The following is a 23,898-nucleotide window of genomic DNA, read 5'->3' as shown; positions in this document are numbered from 1 at the left end:
TGGTCCCCCCAAGCCAGAGGCAATTTCTGAGCGCGTAGCCAGGAATAACCCCTGAGCATCAAACGGGTGCGGCCCGAAAAACCAAAAAAAAAAAAAAAAAAAGAAGTGGTCTGGAGGGGGATGAACGAAAACACAGACAATTGGGAGTTTGCCTTGCACTCTGCCTACCCATATCCGATCCCCAGCATCTCATATAGTCACCCGAGCCTGTCAGGAGTAATCCTTGAGTATCGCCAGGTGTGGCCCAGAAACAACAATAAAAGTGGTCTTGGAAAAAAATAGTTCGGAGAGATATGCCCATGTAATAGTTTTCACCTAAAAATATACTGTACATTTTATGTTGTCACAGTGCTAAAGAAAAATACCTCACTCTTGTCCTCCTTAAATTTAATTCATGGCACCAGGATCCTCTTTCTAAAATTCAAACAGTTGGAGAAGGTTATAAGACTGGCTAGTAAAATTATATATCTTAATAAGATTTAGCTAAAGAAAGTGTCTTTCCTACAAGGTTTATCTATGCTATTCTGTACTGACATTTATGTAAAAGAGAAGTTTGGTTGCAAAGCAGTGTACTTTTGTATGGGTACAGTCTGATTATTAGGTGTAAGTGTAAAATTGAAGATCAGAGGAGAAAAATAATGTGGTTTTGTTTGGGTTGGGTTGAATTAAATTGCATTAGAGTCCCTAGGGGAAATGATTTCAGTGTATAAAATCTGATGTCTATTTCATAAATAGGCATATTTCCCCACAAACAAGCATCTTTCCCCCCATATAATGAACTGCTACTCTCCAAAGTTAAGTTAATTAAATTCTGGGAACATCAATTTGACTACATTTGGGTCAAATATGATAAAGGTGACTAACAGGTACTCTTACATTCATTAAATCTGATTTTGTCACAGTGATTTTTTTCTGTGTTTCAAAACATGAACTTCCAGGTGTATATTTAAAGTATAACCTTTTAAATATGTAATCTATTTAAGACTTTTTTCATACAGAAGTTATTTTTCTGAACTAGGTTAACAAATTCATCCTTCTAACTTTGGGGATATAATTACTAGTCATAGAAATATGTGTATTTTAGAGGTTTATGTTATCACTTTTTATTTAGAGAGCTCAAGTTATTGTCAAAGTTCAAGTGACATATAGATCCAGAAATATTTATCTTGATTAGAGAGACACAAGATTATATGATGATATTATGGTTTTAAAAATAAACTAAACTAAAACTTTATGATAGACAGTTACACTGTTGACAATCAAAACTGGTTTAGAATCTTGTCTAAAGAGAGAAAAATTATATGAATATATGATTTCAGTAAAATAAACAACCAAAAACTTTATCACAGATAGTTATAATCTTAATCAGAATTGGATCTCTTAAAACACAATCATAATAAAATCTGAATTTCTGTCTTCAAAGAACCAAGTCAGCCATGGCAGGGGAAGTGTGGAGTGTCAGAGAAACAAGAGAGGAAAGAGACAAGAGTCAGAGAGACAAAGTTAGAGACAAGAGAGACAAGAGTGGTGGAGGAATCTTGGCACCATGGTACAAGGTACAGTATAGTAACATTACAGACCTAAAACATTACTATTAATACCGCTATAAATCCTGATGCCTGAAGTTGAGGGTTATTGATATAAATGGTAAATAGTAAATATATATACTCTAATTAAGACTTGCATTTGATTAGTATGATTTTCTATGTCTGCTTAAATTTATAAAAGATGCTTTTGTTTGTTTGTTTTTTGGGGGGCCACACCCATAAACACTCAGGGATTACTCCTGGCTATGCGTTCAGAAATAGCTCCTGGCTTGGGGAACCATATGGGACGTCAGGAGATCAAACTGCTGTCCGTCTTACGCTAGCTAGCACCGGCTAGCCTTACCACTCCACACCACCGCTCCGGCCCCTATAAAAGATGTTTTTAAAACAAATAATGTGGGATTAGAGCCATAATATAGCTGATAGGACATTTAACTTACATGTATCCAATTCGGATTTGATCTCCAGCATCCCACATGGTTCCTTGAGTCCTCTAGGAATGATTCCTGAGTGCAGAGCCTGGAATAACACTTGAGCATCAATGACAGTGACCTAAAGATGAAAATAATAATAAAAATAAATAAATGTTGGGATATAATTCAGCAGTTGAGCACTTGCCTCACTTATGTGAGGACTTGAGTTTTATTTCTGCAGTGTAAAAAAATCTGTGTGAATTATTTTTATATGCAGAATAATAAAACACATATTCTCTCATTTTAAAAAGGCTGGACTAACTATTTTCTGTAGTCTACTGCTCTGGCATCTGGGGCTCTGCCATCCAGAGATTGGCTTCCTGGGATTACTTAATTACTAGAGATAGCAACCAGATTCCCAATAATCAGGCCCTTCCTATAAAATCTAACCAATCCAGGATCTGTCTCTCCACACTACAGATCACTATTCTTCTATTTTATTGTTTCTAAGACCAGTTTAAAGACAACTTAAGAAAACTTAATGAAAATATTAAAATCCATCCTAAACCAGTCTCCCCTGGTAAACCATTAAAAAGGCTTTTGCTCCTTGTACTTCCCAACTGACTGCTACTTCCCACATAACTTTGCAAGCATAGTCTCCCCTCTCGTCTTGAGAGCTAAATAAACAAACAAACAAAAAAAAACAAATAAAAAAAATCTCTTCAATGGCAATTAAGTCCCAAACTGCTGGTCCCACTATACCTGAATATTAATAAAATAAAATCTAGATTTTAAAATAGAAATTTTAAATTAATTACAATGGATGAGCATACATGATTGTTTAATTTCCAGTTAAGAGTTTAGCAACAAGAATGGATCTCCTCTATACCAAAGTCATATAGAATTGAATTAGCCTCTTTTATATATATAATTTTTTATATTTCTTTTTTTATTTTTATTTTGATCATATTGGCTTACATATCTTTCACAGTAGTATTTTAGGTACATATTAACATTGAATCAGGGGAATACCCATCACCAAGTTTGTCCTCCCCCCGTCCCCATTCCCTTCCTGTAACCCATATCCCTCACCATCACCCCTTGGGCTGCTAGAGTAGGTGGTCCCTTTTGTCTAGCTTACTATTAGTGATCATATATCTGTTTGGTCCTGGTACCCTCCCTTGTTTCCTCCTCTATTTGAGAGGTAGAGCTCAATAATTCGAGTTATGTGGTTTTATTTGAAGGAAAGAAAAGCAATAGGATGGAGTAAAAATAATAAAAAATAAAAATAGGGCCCGGAGAGATAGCACAGCGGTGTTTGCCTTGCAAGCAGCCGATCCAGGACCAAAGGTGGGTGGTTCGAATCCCGGTGTCCCATATGGTCCCCCGTGCCTGCCAGGAGCTATTTCTGAGCAGACAGCCGGAGTAACCCCTGAGCACCACTGGGTGTGGTCCCAAAAAAAACAAAATAAAATAAAAAACAAAAAATAAAAATAAATCAAATAAATCAAATAAGCTTGAAATGGGTGGAGTTCTTTGGCTTTCAACCTCAGTTTGAACAAGAATTAGCCTCTTTTATCCATGAATCTCTCATTGTAGCAAAAAATGAGAAGTTATAAGATTGGAGCTAGAGCAAGAGCACAGTGAGAGGGCATTTGCCTTGCACGAGGCAGACTTGTTCTGACCCGGGTTCAATTCCTAGCATCCCAAACGGTCCCTAGAGCCTGTCAGGAGTGATTTCTGAGCCCAGAGCCAGGAGTAATGCCTGAGCACCACAGGATGTGGCCCAAAAACTAAAAAAAAAAAAAAAAGAGAGAGAAAGTATAAGATTGTGAATCCTTTCTATTATTTAGTTTAGATATATAAATTTGAGCTATATAATCTTCACAGATCCTGTTAGATGTATATAATCTCCTACAATTTCTACTATCATAGTCATATTAGCAAAAAAAACCCTTTAAAGTATCATGAAAATATTGACTATAGAAAATTCTATGACTCAGAGTGAGTTCTTTTATGACATTCATCTCTCTATTAATATTCCTTTCCTAATTCCTCCCATAGTATATATCCAACTCTAGGATCTCAAACACCACCACCTCAACAAACTAATAATCTGAACGAAAATACAATTAGATTTACATTGAATAGAAACTCATGAACATAAAATTAAGATTAGTGAAACCAACATTTCAAATATAGATTAACTACTCACCATTAAAAAAAATCCAAATAAGGTCTGGAGAGATGGCACAGTGGTAGAGCATTTGCCTTGAATGCAGCTGACCCAGGATGACCTCAGTTTGATGCCCCGGCATTCCATATGGTCCCCCAAGCCAGGAACAATTTCTGAGCATATGCCAGGAGTAACCCCTGAGTGTCATTAGGTGTGGCCCAAAATAAAAAAAAATAATTCAAAAAACACCCACTAATAAATAGAATATTCAAAACTTTAAGTCACTAAAAGTATGGTATTTATTTCTGATTGCTGAAGATTTCTTATTTAATGACTGCTTCTTGGTTTGGTTATTGGTTTAAAGTATTATTTTAGACTAATTTAAATTTTTTCTATCTACTAAAATGCAGCAATGGACATTTTAATTTTATAGAAAAATGAGAAATATTAATCTTCAGCCATGCCAAAAAGGCAAACAAAAAGAGCAGCTTTTAATTAAATCCAAGGGCTAGAAGTCTTGGTACATTTTTTCATTTCCCTCTTCATTCTCTCCTAGTCAGAGGCTGAATGTTGTATTGTAACTGCTCTCTGCCTGATTTACATTTTTCACTCTTCAGAAAGAAGAATATTAAAAGTCACAATAGTATACATTTTTGAAGAAAATTTTAATTACTAATTCATAAGAAGTAATATTCATATAGCAAGTATGTTACATGATCTAAATTAAAACACTAAGTTGAATTTGCTCTGGGGGATGTTAATTCCAGTACCACAGATAAAAAGATATGAGGGTGTTTTATGTGTCTTGTGAAAAATTCTGAGTTTCAACAAGTGAATATACTTCAGTGTCTGAGTGAAAGGGCTTTCTGTGATGCTTATTTTGGGGAGGCCTTTATTCTTAAAATGAGATCTTTGTAATTAATTCAATCTTAGATTTCTCCAGAATCCCTACATCATAGAAGTTCTAGAAAGTATTTAAAATCTTTTTGTTGAAAAAAGTATGCACTTGATTTAGTCTCAAAAATTTAAGTATGGAGCCGGAGAGGTAGCATGGAGGTAAGGCGTTTGCCTTTCATGCAGAAGGTCATTGGTTCGAATCCCAGTGTCCCATATGGTCCCCCGTGCCTTCCTGGAGCAATTTCTGAGCATGGAGCCAGGACTAACGTCTGAGCACTGCCGGGTGTGACCCAAAAACCACACACAAAAAATAATTAAGTATATAAGATTAAAATAGATTTAAAAATTTATCAGTTAAAACTGAATCTGAATTGTGCTTTGGTTTCCTTGTGTACTTGCTTTGATATCTGAACTCTTCTAGTAACTAGACTCATCTTATTAATACTTTTAAGGATGTCAGTTATTAAAACAAAATAAATGATTTATAGTCAATCCAGTTTTATCAATTTATCATAAAGTTCAGAGACTTAAGGATCTGAAAGCTACTACAGGACTTAAGGCTCTTGTTTTGCATGTGACTACACTTATATCAATTCCAGGCATTGATTATAACCACTCAAGAACTGCTCTGATTGACTACTGAGTATAACACCCAGGAGTAAGTTCTGACTGAGTACCTCCAGATGTGTCCTCCTAAAAAGAAAAGAAAAATATTAGACATTTTCTGTTGAGTTTACCCCCAAAAGAGTATAACTCAATAAACTCAAGCAAATCTTTAAAATGGGGTACAGAAGATAATTTGAACTCAGTGTTTAGTATTTTTACCTACCAGATGTAAGACCACAGTTTGAACCAGCAACATTTAGACTCTGAGCATTCAGGCACATTCACAGCTCTACTATTGAACCCAGAAGCCCTTCTCTCTGTGATCTCCAATACTTAGAACTATTTCTGATCATGCTGTAGCCTGGTTTGAGTGCCTACCATAACTAAAGGGGCTAACCAGTACCACTGGCTAGTGCTGATACCATCACTTTTGATGCTGATTCTGCTGCTGTCATAGGACACCCGCACCACAAAGGACAAAAGGTGTCATGACGCTCCTTAACTCTTTCAGACATTCAGTAATCCCAGAGTTTTCTGGGGATTTTTGCTTGGGATCAGTTTTCTGGTAGAATTAATGGGAAATAAAAATTAAAAAAAAAAGAAAGTTCTTTAACCAAATAAAATAATACTGAAAACAATTATAATTAGTGAATCATTTTTGGAACCTAAATATGTTTTAAGAATCACAGCGTGTTATTTTATATGTTGGGCAATTATTGCTGTAGAAATAATGACATAGGTAGGAAAGGATATAAGGAGAGAATGCTCAACACAGTATTGCTGATAGTTGTAAAAAATAAAGGCAAATAAAATTTTCAGCAACAGAAAATTGTGTTTATTCAGGGTGACTGATTAAATTAATTGTAGTGATAGAAATTCAATGAAAAAATATTGAAAATGTTGGGGCCAAAGTGATAGTATAGAAGGTAAGGTGTTTGCCTTGCACACAGTCAACTCAGGTTTGATCCCCAGTATCCTATATGGCCCCCCAAGCCTACAAGGAATAATTTCTGAGTGCAGAGCCTGGGCAACACAACGTGTTTCCCCCCAACCCCTAAAAAACAAGATATTGAAAATATGTGTACATCATTGAGTAAAAAATAATATGATGCCTTTATTACTATATTTCTATATATTATTTCTATACATATTGTTTCTACATTATAGAATTATTATAGTATTACAAGATATATCTGTATTATTTCTATACATATATGTGCATATAATATATATGTATAGAAAGTAGGACTAGAGTGAGAATTAAAAAAGGAAGGGTGTTTACCTTACACATAGCTGGCCAGGATTCAATACTCAGTATCCCATATGAACCCCCAAGCCTACCAGGAGTAATTTCTGCGTGCAGAGCCAGGAGTAACCCCTGAGCACCACTGTGTGTGCCCTCCCCAAATAAACAGAAAAAGGATAAATACAGAATCATATCACTTATATCTAGTATTTAAAATGACTATATGAATAAATGCAGTGGTTTAAATGGGAGTTGTTGAACCCATAGTGAGGAGAAAATAATATTGAGTGGAGGAAAAACACAAATATAAAATAATAGTGGCTAGGGTCCAATTGGTCTCAGGTGCATTAGTGGTGTTAAGGATAAAAATAAATATCCAAGCCAAAGTCAACAACAATAAAATAATGAGACTTAAAGTTTAACAATCAAAAATGGTCTTATTATGCTGGCAGGCTGAAGGACAGGGTGGTGGTGGCATGAAATGCACTCTGGGAACATTGGTGGAAGGAAGTAAACACTGATGGTGGAATTTGGCCTGATATATTATATGTCTGAAACTCAATATGAAGAACTTTGTAAATCACAATTGTTTCCATTAAAACAAAGAAAATGAATGAATAAAACAAATACCACCACCAATGATCATGACCAGAAAGCTACTTATTTGAGGGACTGAAGGTGTGAGGATAAGAAAGATTGCTGGATGAGCTTCAATGATACTGATGTTTGAGGTCCCTTGAAATAATTATACATTGCAAGATTATTACGATTGTAATGGCAAATTACACAATGCAATAATATTGTAAGATTATAATATTGTTTCTGTTGATTTCACATTGCTGTATTTCTTTAAAAATGTTTTTATTTGGGGGACAGAGCAGTGGCACGCTAGCCCAGGATGGACCACGGTTTGATTCCCCAGTGTCCCATATGGCCCCCCAAGCCAGGAGCAATTTCTTTCTTTCTTTTTCTTTTTTTTTTTTTTTTTCAGATGAAAATCCCAGTTTCTTTATTATGGAAAACCACCAACTGGGTGCGGGGCAAAGGCTGAGAGGCAAATGGAAGTCCTGGTCCCTCCCAGGAGGTCTCATCCCAGGCACCCACCACCACACGGTAGAACATCACACATCTCCAGTCCCCTGTTTCTCAGTCACCATAAAACCGGAGAGACTTCTCAATAGGATCTTCAGTTAGAAAACTGACTTCTCCCCGGGACCAGTGACCACGAAAGGCATATACTTTTTTTTTTTTTTTTTTGAGGAAGGCCACAGATCATGATGTAAGAGCCTAAGGAAGCCATCAAACGGGGAAGGGGGAAGTTCTTAGTGCTGACTCGCTGCCAGGAGCGATTTCTAAGTACATAGCCAAGAGTAAGCCCTGAGTGTCACTGGATGTGGCTCAAAAATTTAAAAAAAATTCTTTGATAGAAATTTTTTTAAAGAAAATTTATTTTAAATTATTATAAATAAATTGAATTTATCATATTCTAATAATACATATTTGTGCTTTTTCATTGTTTGCTTTGAGCCCACACATGACTATGGTAAGGGATCATTCCAATTTCTGTACTCAGAAATCACTTCCTGGCAGTGCTCTAGGGGTCATAGGAGGTAACAGGGATAACTAGGTCAGGTAAGTGTAAGAAAAGCAAAATTTATTTCCATTGTACCATCTCTCTAACCTCAATAATACACAAAAATATGCATAAAAAATGCATAGAATAAATGTTAGAAAAACCTAGCACATTTCATTTTTGTTGTTGTTGGTGTTGGTGTTGTTGTTTTTGGGGCTACACCTGGTGATGCTCAGAAGTTATTCCTGTCTATGCGCTCAGAAATCGCTCCTGGCTTGGGGGGACCATATGGGACGCCAGGGGATCGAACCGCGATCGGTCCTTGGCTAGCACCGGCAAGGCAGATGCCTTACCGCTTTGCGCCACCGCTTGAACCCCAAGGAGACTGTGTCTCCCTGTCAGGGAATGGATCCCCGTCTCCCTCGTGATAGGTGGGGTACTCACCAATATACTGAAGAGAAGGACTCCATTTCTTTGAATAATTAGAAAAAAAGTGAAAAAAGAGGGAAAAGCCAAAGGCATAGTCAATTGTTGCCAGAAACTGAAGGATAGGACAATGAAGAGAGTTGGATTGAGATTTAAGATTTCTTTTTTTTTTTTAAACACCTTAATTACATACATGATTGTGTTTGGGTTTCAGTCATGTAAAGAACACCACCCATCACCAGTGCAACATTCCCATCACCAATGTCCCAAGTCTCCCTTCGCCCCACCCGACCCCCGCCTGTACTCTAGACAGGCTCTCCATTTTCCTCATACATTCTCATTATTAGGACAGTTCAAAATGTAGTTATTTCCCTAACTAAACTCATCACTCTTTGTGGTGAGCTTCCTGAGGTGAGCTGGAACTTCCAGCTCTTTTCTCTTTTGTGTCTGAAAATTATTACAAGGGTGTCTTTCATTTTTCTTAAAACCCATAGATGAGTGAGACCATTCTGCGTTTTTCTCTCTCTCTCTGACTTATTTCACTCAGCATAATAGATTCCATGTACATCCATGTATAGGAAAATTTCATGACTTCAATTCTCCTGACAGCTGCATAATATTCCATTGTGTATATGTACCACATTTTCTTTAGCCATTCGTCTGTTGAAGGGCATCTTGGTTGTTTCCAGAGTCTTGCTATGGTAAATAGAGCTGCAATGAATATAGGTGTAAGGAAGGGGTTTTTGTATTGTATTTTTGTGTTCCTAGGGTATATTCCTAGGAGTGGTATAGCTGGATCGTATGGGAGCTCGATTTCCAGTTTTTGGAGGAATCTCCATATCGCTTTCCATAAAGGTTGAACTAGACAGCATTCCCACCAGCAGTGGATAAGAGTTCCTTTCTCTCCACATCCCCGCCAACACTGTTTATTCTCATTCATTGTGATGTGTGCCATTCTCTGGGGTGTGAGGTGGTATCTCATCGTTGTTTTGATTTGCATCTCCCTGATGATTAGTGATGTGGAACATTTTTTCATGTGTCTTTTGGCCATGTGTATTTCTTCTTTGTCAAAGTGTCTGTTCATTTCTTCTCCCCATTTTTTGATGGGGTTAGATGTTTTTTTTTCTTGTAAAGTTCTGTCAGTGCCTTGTATATTTTGGAGATTAGCCCCTTATCTGATGGGTATTGGGTGAATAGTTTCTCCCACTCAGTGGGTGGCTCTTGTATCCTGGGCACTATTTCCTTTGAGGTGCAGAAGCTTCTCAGCTTAATATATTCCCATCTGTTAATCTCTGCTTTCACTTGCTTGGAGAGTGCAGTTTCCTCCTTGAAGATGCCTGTAATGTCCTGGAGTGTTTTGCCTATGTGCTGTTCTATATATCTTATGGTTTTGGGGCTGATATCGAGGTCTTTAATCCATTTGGATTTTACCTTTGTACATGATGTTAGCTGGGGGTCTAAGTTTAATTTTTTGCAAGTGGCTATCCAATTGTGCCAACACCACTTGTTGAAGAGGCTTTCCCTGCTCCATTTAGGATTTCCTGCTCCTTTATCAAAAATTAGGTGGTTGTATCTCTGGGGAACATTTTCTGAGTATTCAAGCCTATTCCACTGATCTGAGGACCTATCCTTATTCCAATACCATGCTGTTTTGATAACTGTTGCTTTGTAGTACAGTTTAAAGTTGGGGAAAGTAATTCCTCCCATATTCTTTTTCCCAATGATTGCTTTAGCTATTCGAGGGTGTTTATTGTTCCAAATGAATTTCAAAAGTGTCTGATCCACTTCTTTGAAGAATGTCATGGGTATCTTTAGAGGGATGGCATTAAATCTGTATAATGCCTTGGGGAGTATTGACATTTTGATGATGTTAATCCAGCCAATCCATGAGCAGGGTATGCGTTTCCATTTCCGTGTGTCCTCTCTTATTTCTTGGAGCAGAGTTTTATAGTTTTCTTTGTATAGGTCCTTCACATATTTAGTCAAGTTGATTCCAAGATACTTGAGTTTGTGTGGCACTATTGTGAATGGGGTTGTTTTCTTAATGTCCATTTCATCCTTATTACTATTGGTATATAGAAAGGCCATTGATTTTTGTGTGTTAATTTTGTAGCCTGCCACCTTGCTATATGAGTCTATTGTTTCTAGAAGCTTTTTGATAGAGTCTTTAGGGTTTTCTAAGTAGAGTATCATGTCATCTGCAAACAGTGAGAGCTTGACTTCTTCCTTTCCTATCTGGATTCCCTTGATATCCTTTTCTTGCCTAATCGCTATAGCAAGTACTTCCAGTGCTATGTTGAATAGGAGTGGTGAGAGAGGACAGCTTTGTCTTGTGCCAGAATTTAGAGGGAAGGCTTTCAGTTTTTCTCCATTGAGGATAATATTTGCCACTGGCTTGTGGTAGATGGCCTTCACTATATTGAGAAAGGTTCCCTCCATTCCCATCTTGCTGAGAGTTTTGATCAAGAATGGGTATTGGACCTTATCAAATGCTTTCTCTGCATCTATTGATATGATCATGTGGTTTTTATTTTTCTTGTTATTGATGTTGTGTATTATGTTGATAGATTTACGGATGTTAAACCATCCTTGCATTCCTGGGATGAAACCTACTTGATCGTAGTGGATGATCTTCTTAATGAGGCATTGAATCCTATTTGCCAGGATTTTGTTGAGGATCTTTGCATCTGCATTCATCAGTGATATTGGTCTGTAATTTTCTTTTTTGGTAGCGTCTCTGTCTGGTTTAGGTATCAAGGTGATGTTGGCTTCATAAAAGCTATTTGGAAGTGTTTCTGTTTGTTCAATTTCATGAAAGAGTCTTGCCAAGATTGGCAGTAGTTCCTCTTGGAAAGTTTGATAGAATTCATTAGTGAATCCATCTGGACCTGGGCTTTTGTTTTTCGGCAGACATTTGATTACTGTTTTAATTTCATCAATGGTGATGGGGGTGTTTAGATATGCTACATCCTCTTCCTTCAACCGTGGAAGATTATAAGAGTCCAAGAATTTATCCATTTCTTCCAGGTTCTCATTTTTAGTGGCGTAGAGTTTTTCAAAGTAGTTTCTGATTACCCTTTGAATCTCTGTCATATCAGTAGTGATCTCTCCTTTTTCATTCCTGATACGAGTTATCAAGTTTCTCTCTCTCTCTTTCTTTGTTAGGTTTGCCAGTGGTCTATCAATCTTGTTTATTTTTTCAAAGAACCAACTTCTGCTTTCGTTGATCTTTCGGATTGTTTTTTGAGTTTCCACTTCGTTGATTTCTGCTCTCAGCTTTGTTATTTCCTTCTGTCTTCCTATTCTTGGGTCCTTTTGTTGAGCATTTTCTAGTTCTATTAGCTGTGTCATTAAGCTACTCAGGTAAGCTCCTTCTTCCTTCCTGATGTGTGCTTGCAAAGCTATAAATTTTCCTCTCAGTACTGCTTTTGCTGTGTCCCATAAGTTCTGAGAGTTTGTGTCTTTATTGTCATTTGTTTCCAGGAACCTTTTTATTTCCTCCTTGATTTCATCTCGGACCCACTGGTTATTGAGCATGAGGCTGTTTAACTTCCAGGTGTTAAAGTGTTTCTTCTGAGTCCCTTTGGAGTTCACAAATAATTTCAGAGCCTTGTGGTCAGCGAAGGTAGTCTGCAAAATTTCTATCCTCTTGATCTTATGGAGGTATGTTTTATGTGCCAGCATGTAGTCTATCCTGGAGAATGTCCCATGTACATTGGAGAAGAATGTGTATCCAGGTTTCTGGGGATGGAGTGTCCTATATATATCCACTAGGCCTCTTTCTTCCATTTCTCTCCTCAGGTCTAGTATATTCTTGTTGGGTTTCAGTCTGGTTGACCTGTCCAGTGTTGACAAAGCCATGTTAAGGTCCCCCACAATTATTGTGTTGTTGTTGATATTATTTTTCAGATTTGTCAACAGTTGTATTAAATATTTTTCTGGCCCCTCATTTGGTGCATATATGTTTAGGAGAGTGAATTCTTCCTGCTCTACGTACCCCTTGATTAATATAAAATGTCCGTCTTTGTCCCTTACAACCTTCCTGAGTATAAAGTTTGCATTATCTGATATTAGTATGGCCACTCCAGCTTTTTTATGGGTGTTGTTTGCTTGGATAATTTTTCTCCAGCCTTTTATTTTGAGTCTATGTTTGTTCTGACTATTCAGGTGCGTTTCTTGTAGGCAGCAGAAGGTTGGATTGAGTTTTTTGATCCATTTAGCCACTCTGTGTCTCTTAACTGGTGCATTTAGTCCATTGACGTTGAGAGAAAGAATTGTCCTGGGATTTAACGCCATCTTTATTTCAAAATTTGGTGTGTCTTTTGGGTAGTCTTGTCTTAGATTAGGTCTTTCAGTTTTTCTCTTAAGACTGGTTTTGTGTCTGTGAAGTTTCTGAGCTGTTTTTTGTCTGTGAAACCATGTATTCTTCCATCAAACCGGAAAGTGAGTTTTGCTGGGTATAGTATTCTGGGTGAAGCATTCATTTCATTCAGTCTTGTCACAATATCCCACCACTGCTTTCTGGCATTGAGTGTTTCTGGTGACAGGTCTGCTGTAAATCTCAGGGAAGCTTGCTTGAACGTGATTTCCCCTTTTGATCTTGCTGTTTTCAGAATTCTGTCTCTATCTGTGGGATTTGTCATTGTGACTAGGATGTGTCTTGGGGTGGTTTTTCTGGGGTCTCTTTTGGTTGGTACTCTTCGGGCATGCAGGATTTGATCACATATATTCTTTAGCTCTGGAAGTTTCTCTTTAATGATGTTCTTGACCATTGATTCTTCCTGGAAATTTTCTTCCTGGGTCTCTGGGACTCCAATGATTCTTAAGTTGTTTCTGTTGATCTTATCATAGACTTCTATTTTCGTCTGTTCCCATTCTTTGACTAATTTTTCCATTGTCTGCTCATTTGCTTTAAGTTTTTTGTCCAATCTCTCCTGCTGTATGGAATTGTTATGTATCTCATCTTCCACAGCACCAAGTCTATTCTCAGCTTCTGATACCCTGTCCCAGAGCTTATCCATTTTGTCATTCACTTCGTTTACTGACTTTTTCAGTCCTGTTAGTTGACATGTTATTTCAGTTTGGAGTTTTGTGATTTCTGCCTTCATATTTTCTTGGTTCTTATTAGTGTTCTGTTCAACTCGATCCATGGTTTCTTGGAGTCTGTTGAGCATCTTCCATATTGCTAGTCTAAAGTCCTTATCTGAGAGGTTGATTAGTTGGTCAGTCATTATCTGGTCCTCAGAATTGTCATCTTCATTCTCTATGTCTGATGCTGGCCTGCGTTGTTTCCCCATTGTCACACTTGTATTGTGGGTTTTTCTACGTGTTGTGGTGGTATTCATTGTCTATATGATGTAGGCAGCACACTCCTCTGGCTCCTCCCTTTCTGGATGGGCTGACTTGCCTCTAAGGGAGGGGAGTCCTCCGTGGATGAAGCCTCACACTGGGTCAAATCTTAAGCCCGAGCATGCAACAGAGAAGACAGTCCAGAGAGAAATGTTTGCTTCTGTGATATAGCGCCGTTCTTAGTGTGATTTTTCCTTCTTGTTGCAATGGAGTTCTTTCCTTAGAAAGAGTGCACAGCCGCGTAGCGAAGCGGAGCGGCCGTGCTCCTCTGGAGCCTCTTTTTGCCCCACTCGCAAGAGTTTCACGCAAGAGGACAGTAGACAGACATAGACAGGTCACACTCACAGTCTTTCACAGTTGAGCCCCACTGGGCCAGTGTACTTTCGCGGATTTTCCCCGCCTGGTGTCACACACAGGGAGCCGGCTTTTGCAAAGCTTAGCCGGTTTTTATGCTCTGAAGTCCCTCCCTGAAAATGGCGTCTGGGCAAGCGAGGTTTCTGGAGCCTCTCCTTGCCCCACTCGCAAGAGTTTCACGCAAGAGGACAGTAGACAGACATAGACAGGTCACACTCACAGTCTTTCACAGCTGAGCCCCACTGGGCCGGTGTACTTTCGCGGATTTTCCCCGCCTGGTGTCACACACAGGGAGCCGGCTTTTGCAAAGCTTAGCCGGTTTTTATGCTCTGAAGTCCCTCCCTGAAAATGGCGTCTGGGCAAGCGAGGTTTCTGGAGCCTCTCCTTGCCCCACTCGCAAGAGTTTCACGCAAGAGGACAGTAGACAGACATAGACAGGTCACACTCACAGTCTTTCACAGTTGAGCCCCACTGGGCCGGTGTACTTTCGCAGATTTTCCCCGCCTGGTGTCACACACAGGGAGCCGGCTTTTGCAAAGCTTAGCCGGTTTTTATGCTCTGAAGTCCCTCCCTGAGAGATTTAAGATTTCAGCTACAAAAGAAATATGTTCTAGAAATCAGAACTATTACTTAGAGTATATTATTTGTCAATAATGTTATATTGTGTGCCGAAATTTGTAAAAACACTACTTTGATTTCACCACGCCCACTCAAATACAGGTAGCATGTGAGTCTGTCTATTTTAATTAACTTGATCCAGAAAGTTTCCTAATGCAATGTAATTAAATTATTATGTAATAAACTTTAAATATGTATAGCTGTATAGTATGTATATATATGTATATATGTATAGTCAATTAGCTATTTAACTGGAAAAACTTAATACTATATGATAAAACCTTTGTAATGTTGTGCACAAAATTCTAGAGTAATTGAAAACTATTAGCAAAAGGGATTCCCATCATTCAACTAAAGAAAAGCGAGATCAGTGGTTGAGGCAACAGATACTGATGTCCATGGTAAAGATAAAACATGAATAGCTTTATGGGGCCAGAGTTATAGCACAGCGATAGGACATTTGCCCTGCACACAGCAGACCCAGGAAGAACCCAGGTTTGATTCCCTGGTATCCCATATGGTTCCTTGAGCCTGCCAGGAGCAATTTCTGAGTGCAGAGCCAGGAGTAACCCCTGAGCTCACTCAAGTGTGGCCCAAAAAGCAAAAGCAAACAAAACAAAAAAAAAAACAAAACATAAGTATCTTTAGATTCCTTTGTCTAGTGAGCCTGTCAAATTACTCTAAAACAGATTTCTAGTGGTCATTCTCATCTTTCCTATTTTAAATTCACTAATGTACTTAACGAGAGATCAGAAAGCATGCCCAGTTTCTCTAATTCTGGAAAATTGGTAAATATGAGCATAGTAAAATGGTTGTTCAGAGAGAATCTTTTCATTCCTCATTTTTATCATTTAAGTTTGTATTAAAATAATTTTATTTTCAAAGATAGAGTACTCAAATTTAAATAATTTATTTGTATTACTTCTATCACATTATCTTCCTAAGGTATTTATTTAGATGCAATGTTAAAAGTATAGAACCCATGTTCTCATCATGAGTGCAATCTTTGACATTCAATATTGTTCTCCAAACACTGTTTGGAGTAATTCCAGAATATAGAACATAGATCAAGCTATGGAGTACTCCAGATCCCCTACACACACACACACACACACACACACACACACACACACACACACACACACGCACACACACACTAACCAGTAAACAAAGCAAATTAAAAAAAAAAAACTAATAGAATCTATTATTTCAAGTAGACTCAACCAAAGATTTTACTTAAAATGAATGTGACTAAAATGATAGTGGAAAGAGTTTAAAAATCATAAACATATATGCTCTGTGGTTTCCATGACCATAGAATCCCCTTCCCCACCCTGTGATCATTTATGACTTCAGTGACCAGTGATGTCACTGATGTCTATATAAACAGAGCCAGTGTGTTCTAGACTCATTTGCCACTGGCATGCATGTTTTTCAAATTCAGAATGAATTTGGTGTGTTTTCATACCAATTATACCCAGGACCATATGAACGTTCTATGAGCAAAACTCCCTACTATAATCATATGAACCATATTGTTCCTTTGTATCCTCAATGACTGCATAAGAAAAATCAATCTCTGGTTCCAGATAAGGGTGAGGGACAAGTTCTTGGGTATTTGTGGCAGGCCAGTGTCTAAGACCAACACAATTTAGAGATACACTAAAGCTGGAAAGTCTGAAGCCAGAATAGAACATCAATCTTGGCTCTCCAAAATTAGCTCTTGTCTTGGCTTTCCCCCACTCTGAAGAGTGAGGACTCACTCTCCAAAGGCTATAACTTTGTTAATTTGGGGGATTTTTGGCAAACTTTCATGTTTCATTTCTGCACCTACTCTTGGAGGCCTTATTCCAGCCCCACTCCAAATCCCTCTCCTCGCTTAGGTTCCAGTCTACCTTACCACTCTTCCCATCTCAGCTCCAACATCTCCTATCCCCCCTTCATTGGAAGATACTAATCTCATACCAAACTGCAGTCCATAGCTGGTGGTTCCAATATTGGTTGGTGCCAAGGCAAGAAACAAACCAGAGAGAGCCCAGTTCTTGGTACACCCTAACACAGCATCCTCCCAGAAATAGTTTTAAAAAGCTTTAAAAGGGATTTGCTGCTGTTGTGTTTCCTCATAGGAGGAATAAACCAATGGAAAAAAACAATGATCTTGTTGACTCTTTGGGTTTTCCTGACACTGAGAGTGGTAGGGAAAGGAAAAGGTGTGTGTGTGGAGGGGGAGGTGGGGTGACACAGCTCATAGAGACACTCACAGACACTCGCTGCCTCCTGGTGGTCCTCAATGAGAAGAAACCCGGTGACCCTCAACTTCTCGAATAAGGTTGAAGTGATTTCAGTTTTTAGTAAGTTGTAAAGCAACTCAATATCCCAGTCAATGTAACTAGACTCTAGAGCATTTGCATGAAAAGATCAAGGGTACAGATGCCCCCGTCAGAAGAAGAAGGTTCGACATTATAAACAAGAAGTCAGGGACCAGAGGTGGACGTGGAGATATCTTTGAATGTTTGTGGGAAGCACTTAGATACTGTCTCATTCAAGAAGAAACTAGAACTCCTATGGAAAATACTCTCAAGAAGTGATGCCCTTCCTGGAACTATTTCTAGTTCCATCATTGAGACACTGAGCCAGCTGGCCAGCTACCTACCTTTTGAAGCATAAAGGTGAAAGGAGGGAAGCAATGCCTCTTGGGAAAGTAGAAATAGAGATGTGAGTAACATTCTAGGGGGAATTTGCCATGTATATCCTTTTCAAACTTGCTGCACATCACTGGATAGCTGTGAACCAGCACCTCCTTTAGATACTGATCATATTGTCCTACACAATGTACTACTGGCTTCGGGAGTATCTGTGCATCCATGATGAAGATGACAGTCTGTAGGGAAATGGACAGACACAGCCTCCCCCTCTAGGGGGTATGTTACCAGGGTTGCTTTATAGACACATTGATGACAATACACAAGAGACTCCACTCACTGAACAGACATTCACCTATCATTGGGGTGCTATTTATAATAGACACAAGGATATTTATGTCCTTGCAAAAGTCAGGGACCATTTCCGCAGAATTCCTACAGCAACAGGCAATAGGTGCGTAGAGTCCCACCATAGAGTCTTCCTATAGAAATGTACTTTTGGATGAAAAGGCACAAATATCTACTTTCCTAAGGAATCTGTAGGAAGGAATTGCCCAGGGTCTCAACAATAGGGTGACATTTTTCTAGGGGGCACTTGAAGTTTTTTTTTTTTATAGGAAGACTTTCTGAATGCTTGTTTCTAAGAAAGCAGGCAGCAACCAGATCAAAGGCTCCAGCATATGTTTTGAAATTAGGAGCCCAGTGTTCGTTCCATCTCCAGCATAACATTGTCCACGAGATTGAAAATTAGATGCTTTACACCTGTTGGCTGTTCATAAGTCCCTTTAAAAGCAAGAAAGAACACAAAACCAATACAGAGTTTGCTACAGCCTCTCTCACCCCCAGATGTTTAGCTCCTTAACCAAAGCAATGCCCCGATGCCTCCTATCTAAAGCTTCAGATTGTAGGAGGAAATTCTGTGGGGCTTCATTATGTGGTCTCAGAGTCTGTTAACTCTATTTTGGGATACTACCTTCTACCAGCATTTTATTCTGGAGTGTTTCTGCCTTCTGGAACAACAGTGCCATCCGGCATTTGAAAAATTGCATCAATTTTCCTTCAGTGAAGCTTCAGCCAACTCTGGGTTGATCACCAAAACCACATTGGTGTACTAAGCACAGAGCCAGATGTAGGTCCTGAACATTACCAATTGTGCCCCCCCTCCCAAAGCAACAAAATTTTTTTCATGTGTCCATAAATGCACTAAGAAAGATAAAATATGACATTACAGGCATGACCTCACTTTGATATATTATGGCATGATTCTAGAAAAAATCAATAGGTTCGTTCATATTTATGTATTTTAATTTTCTGTCTGCTTTTATTATTTTTAGAATTTTATTAAACAAAGTTTATTTCCAGAATAGTCTGTATTAGAGTTAATAATAGAATCAAAAATAATATTTTCTATATTATAAAGAAAAGAATGCTACAAAAGTTATTGAACTATGACCTGCACAATAATCAGGATCCCCAGTCCCAAAGGTCCGGCAGAGAAAATTGTAATGGAACGGGGCTTTTGGAAGCACAAAGAAAGACGCTATCCTAGGTGCCACCCTAGGTTCAGTGCAAAGACCAATATCACCAACCACAGAAGATGGATTAAAATGACACTGAGGTAACAGAACCTCTAGAACCACAAAGACTGACTTCATCATAAGTCCCACCTCAGGATCTGTGAAGATTCTGAGACCTCTAAACACAGAACAGAAGTCTTCCACACACAAAAAAAAAAAAAAAAAAAAAAAAAAACCACCACCGGGAGAGTAAAGGTTCCTGAGCAAAGTCTAGAGTTGATCCCATGACAGTATGCTCCAAGGATGGAGAAACCCCATATCTCTTAGGCCAAGTGAATTCCTTTTCGAATGACCCCAATATTTACTGTGCCAGGGCAGGAGGGAAAAAACAAAAATACAAAAAGCACAAAACCTTGGTTATTACCTATATATTTTTACCTCCATTTATTATTGTTATTATTTTTATTTACCTATCTATTTTGGTCGATTTGTCTGTTTGGGAGTGAGTATTGAAATTGTCCCCAATCATATTTATATTTTCTCTTCCTTTCTTTTCTTTCGTTATGTGCTATGCCATGTTTCTCATTTCAAGACCATGGCGTGTTTTTTTGTTTGTTTGTTTTTGTTTGTTTTTTGTTTATTTTGCTTTTTTGTTTGTTTGTTTGCCTGTTTTTTTTTGTGGTGCTTATCGATATAGCTCGAGCCCTCACTGGATATTTGACACTTCTTTTGGTACTGGTGGAGTGTTTCACCTTCTTTTTCTCCATCTCTCAAATCGATGATGAGAGCCTCTAGAAGGATTCCGCCCAGTTTCGGTGTATTAGACCCTTACCCCAGTTTATTACTTTTCTCTTTTTCAAACAAAACCACGCAACTTGAACTAGCTAGTCCTGCCTCCAGTTAGAGGGGGAACTAAGGGAGGCATCAAGACCAAACAGGTGCAAGACTACTAAGTTGTGGGTTAGATACAGAGGGGACCACATATTCTAGCCGACCTGGGGTGAGGGAAGAGGAAATGGGAGGTAGGACAGAAACGGAGGTGTAGGGAGGACAATTTGGTGATGGGAATCCCCCCTGATTTTATGTAAATATGTACCTAAAATATTATTGTCAACACTATGTAAACCACTATGATCAAAATAAAAATTAAAAAAAAAAGTTATTGAAAACTTCAATAATATACAGTGTCTATTTCCCATTAATTTTAATATTCTGATCAAAGACTTTTAGAGAAACATTCATATCATTATATTTTTGTTCTTGATAGATACAAGAGAAATAATTGCAGCATGATAGGATTACTAGATAGAGAGGGAAAAGAGAAATCTGAAGAATTAATGGTGGGAAAAATAAAAACTGAGATCCCGAGTCTCTGGGGAGGCTTTTGCATAGACTTTGAGGCCCCATAATAACCAAACAAAATAGAATAACAAAACAATAACAAATCATATAGTAATCAAAAAGTATTTAAAATAGCCAGAGAAAAGAAAACCCTGATGATGCTTTGTCAGCAACAGCATTAAAAATTATGGTGCTTAAAAGAAAACAAGGGAGGGAGAGAGAGAGATACAGAGACCTCTGACTCAGAAAGAGACAGACAAAGATACAGTATGTCTGCCATTGAAGCAGGGTAAAGGTGGGGCATGGGAGGGAAATTGGAGAAATTGGTGACAGGAAATGAGCACTGGTGAAGGGATGGGTGTTGAACATTGTATGACTGAATCTCAACTATCAGAAACTTTCTAGTATATTTTATGGTTTTAAATATATACATATATAACGAATAAATAACAATTTTAAAAATTCAATAAAAACAGAATATCACACAAACATTGTAAATGATATCATACACAATAGGAAAGAGTAAATGATATATTCAAAGCACTAAATTATAAAGTTCCAACTTAGAGTCCACTCCCCTCAAAACTTTCATAGAGACTTGCAGGAAGGGCAAAAACAAACAAATCTTTTGACACAAACAAGAACTGGCTATATTTGAAACCACTAATCAATGCTGCAAGAATCACCGTAAGTTTGCGCTTGTAAACTTTTGTTTGTTTGTTTGTTTGTTTTGGTATCACACCTGGCAGCACTCATGGATTACTCCTGGTTCTCCATTCACAAGTCACTCCCGACAGGCTTAGGGATCATATTAGATGCTCTGTATCAAATCCTGATCATCTCCTTGCAAACAAAAGCCCTACTTGATGTGCTATTGCTCCTGCTTCATGACATCTGTGAAAAAAGATATTGATTAACTCCATACCACACATACAAATATGGCAACTAAGCTTCTTAATATATTTTAATGTTCATGCACTAACATCTTTTATTAAGAAAAGACACAGAAACTGGAAGAATCAGGAAAGAAAAGTCATCTATTAATTACCTACAAGAAACATAACTAAACTCACAAGATAAATGCAGATTCATAAAAAAAAAAAGATGGAAACAATCATTTAAAAAGGGAGAGGGGAGACTGATAGCCATACTTATATTAGAACAAAGAGTACTAAACATAAAGAAAGTAATTAAAGTTGGTAATAATACCATGATCAGACAATGGAAAATCCTCAAAGAAAGCAAAGAGACAGCAATAGAAGTCTGGGATAAATTCAAAACAAACAAGAATCATAGGCATTCAAGAGACCCAGGAAGAAAAGCCCCAGAAGAATCAAGAGTAAAGGACATCACAGCTGAGAAGTTCCCAGAGCTAAAGAGTGCATGCAGCCACATCCTGGATGCCCAGAGAGTACCGCCAAAAAAAGAAAATTTAAAGAAAAGCACCCCGATGAGGCCAAAGCAATAGCACAATGGGCAAGGTATTTGCAATGCATGTGGCCTACTGGGTTTGATCCCTGGTATCCCACTTGGTCCTCCCAGCCTGCCAAGAATGATTTCTGAGTGCTAAGCCAGAAGTAACCCCAGAGTGCCACCAGGGATGGCCCAAACACACACACACACACACACACACACACACACACACACACACACACACACACACGAACAAAAAGCTCCCCAGGGCACATTCTAGTCACAATAATGAAAAGCACAGGTAGGAATAGAATGCTGAAAGCAGCAAAATTAAAAAAATATAATAAAAAAGGGAAATTACATTCAAAGCAGCATTCTTAAGATCTATAGTACATTTGTCACCAAAAACCTTCTAGGCCAAAAGGCAGTGGTGGGATATATTGACAAAACTCAATGAAATGAATGCTTCATCAAGAATTCTTCATCCATCAGGACTTTAATTCAGGTTTAAAGAAAGGAGACACAGCTTCATGGATAAACAACAGTTCAGAAACTTTGCAGACTCAAAACCAGCATTAAAAGAACAGAAGGACCTACTTTAAGGCAAGGCAAACCCAACAAAGATAACCAAACCCCTACAAAAAGATCACACTAAATCCCAATACAATCATCACTGTCAATATCAATAGACTAAATGCACCAGAGTAAGAGGCACAAAGTGTTAAAATGGATCAAAAAGCTGAATCCAACATTTTTCTGCCTGCAAGAAACACAGCTAAATAGTCAGAACAAATAGACTCAAAGTCATAGGTTGGAGGGCGATCACATCTTGGCCTTTTGGCTAAGATCAAGTGTAGTATCTGTTTTTACCAGTTTAATATCTGATACATCCTCTATCTGAGGACAATATATTAAATGGATTTTTGGCTGAGAGTTGGAATAGGAGCTTGCTACATCCACTCCTTGCATAGACCTGGTATTTCAGTACTTTCAGGAAAGGTACACTCCCACTTGGGGGTTTAAACTTAAGGTAACAAAGAAAGAACTGGGGCAGGAGCAATAGCACAGCAGCAGGGTTTTTGCCTTGCATGTGGCTGATCTGGGTTGGGACCAGGTTCGATCCCTGGCATCTCATATGGTCCCCCAAGCCTACCAGGAATAATTTCTGAGTACAGAGCCAGGAGTAACCCCTGAGCACAATTGAGTGTGGCCCCAAAACCAAAATATAATAAATAAAAATTAAAGAAAGGTTGTAGGACAATCATTCAAGCTAACAGTTCCCTTAAAAAGACTTGAGTGGCCTAGGGATATACCCCAAGAACACAAAAATACAATTCAAAAATTCCTCCTCACACTTATGTTCATTGCTGTGCTATTTACAATAGCCAGACTCTGGAAACAACCAAGATGCCCTTCAAAGATGAATGGCTAAAGAAACTCTGGTACATATACACAATGGAATACTATGCAGCTGTCAGGAGAGATGAAGTCATGAAATTTTCCTATGCATGGATGTACATTGAATCCATAATGTTGAGTGAAATAAGTCAGAGGGAGAGAGATAGACACAGAATAGTCTCACTCATCTATGGGTTTTAAGAAAAATTTAAGATATTATTGTAATTAGGCCCAAAGACAATAGAGTTAAGGGCTGGAAAGGCAGGAAGGACCAGCACACAATTTGAAGCTCACCACAAAGAGTGGTGAATGCTGTTAGGGAAATAACTACAATAACAACTAAAATGGCAATGTTAAAGAATGAGAGAAGTAAAATGCCTGT

General features: G+C 38.2%; 1 non-coding gene across 1 annotated transcript; it reads left to right on the top strand.

Annotated features, from left to right (window-relative positions):
* The first annotated feature begins 22,939 nt into the window (after positions 1–22,939).
* On the top strand, positions 22,940–23,128 carry LOC126010333 (U2 spliceosomal RNA). The gene has a single exon (XR_007496408.1). It is a non-coding gene; the product is annotated as a U2 spliceosomal RNA (small nuclear RNA).
* Positions 23,129–23,898: the final 770 nt, after the last annotated feature.

Source organism: Suncus etruscus, chromosome 5, assembly GCF_024139225.1.
Source record: "Suncus etruscus isolate mSunEtr1 chromosome 5, mSunEtr1.pri.cur, whole genome shotgun sequence".
In the NCBI taxonomy this organism is placed as follows: Eukaryota; Metazoa; Chordata; class Mammalia; order Eulipotyphla; family Soricidae; genus Suncus; species Suncus etruscus.
Note: the sequence above shows the minus strand (reverse complement) of the source record. Positions and strands in the feature narration are given on the sequence as shown.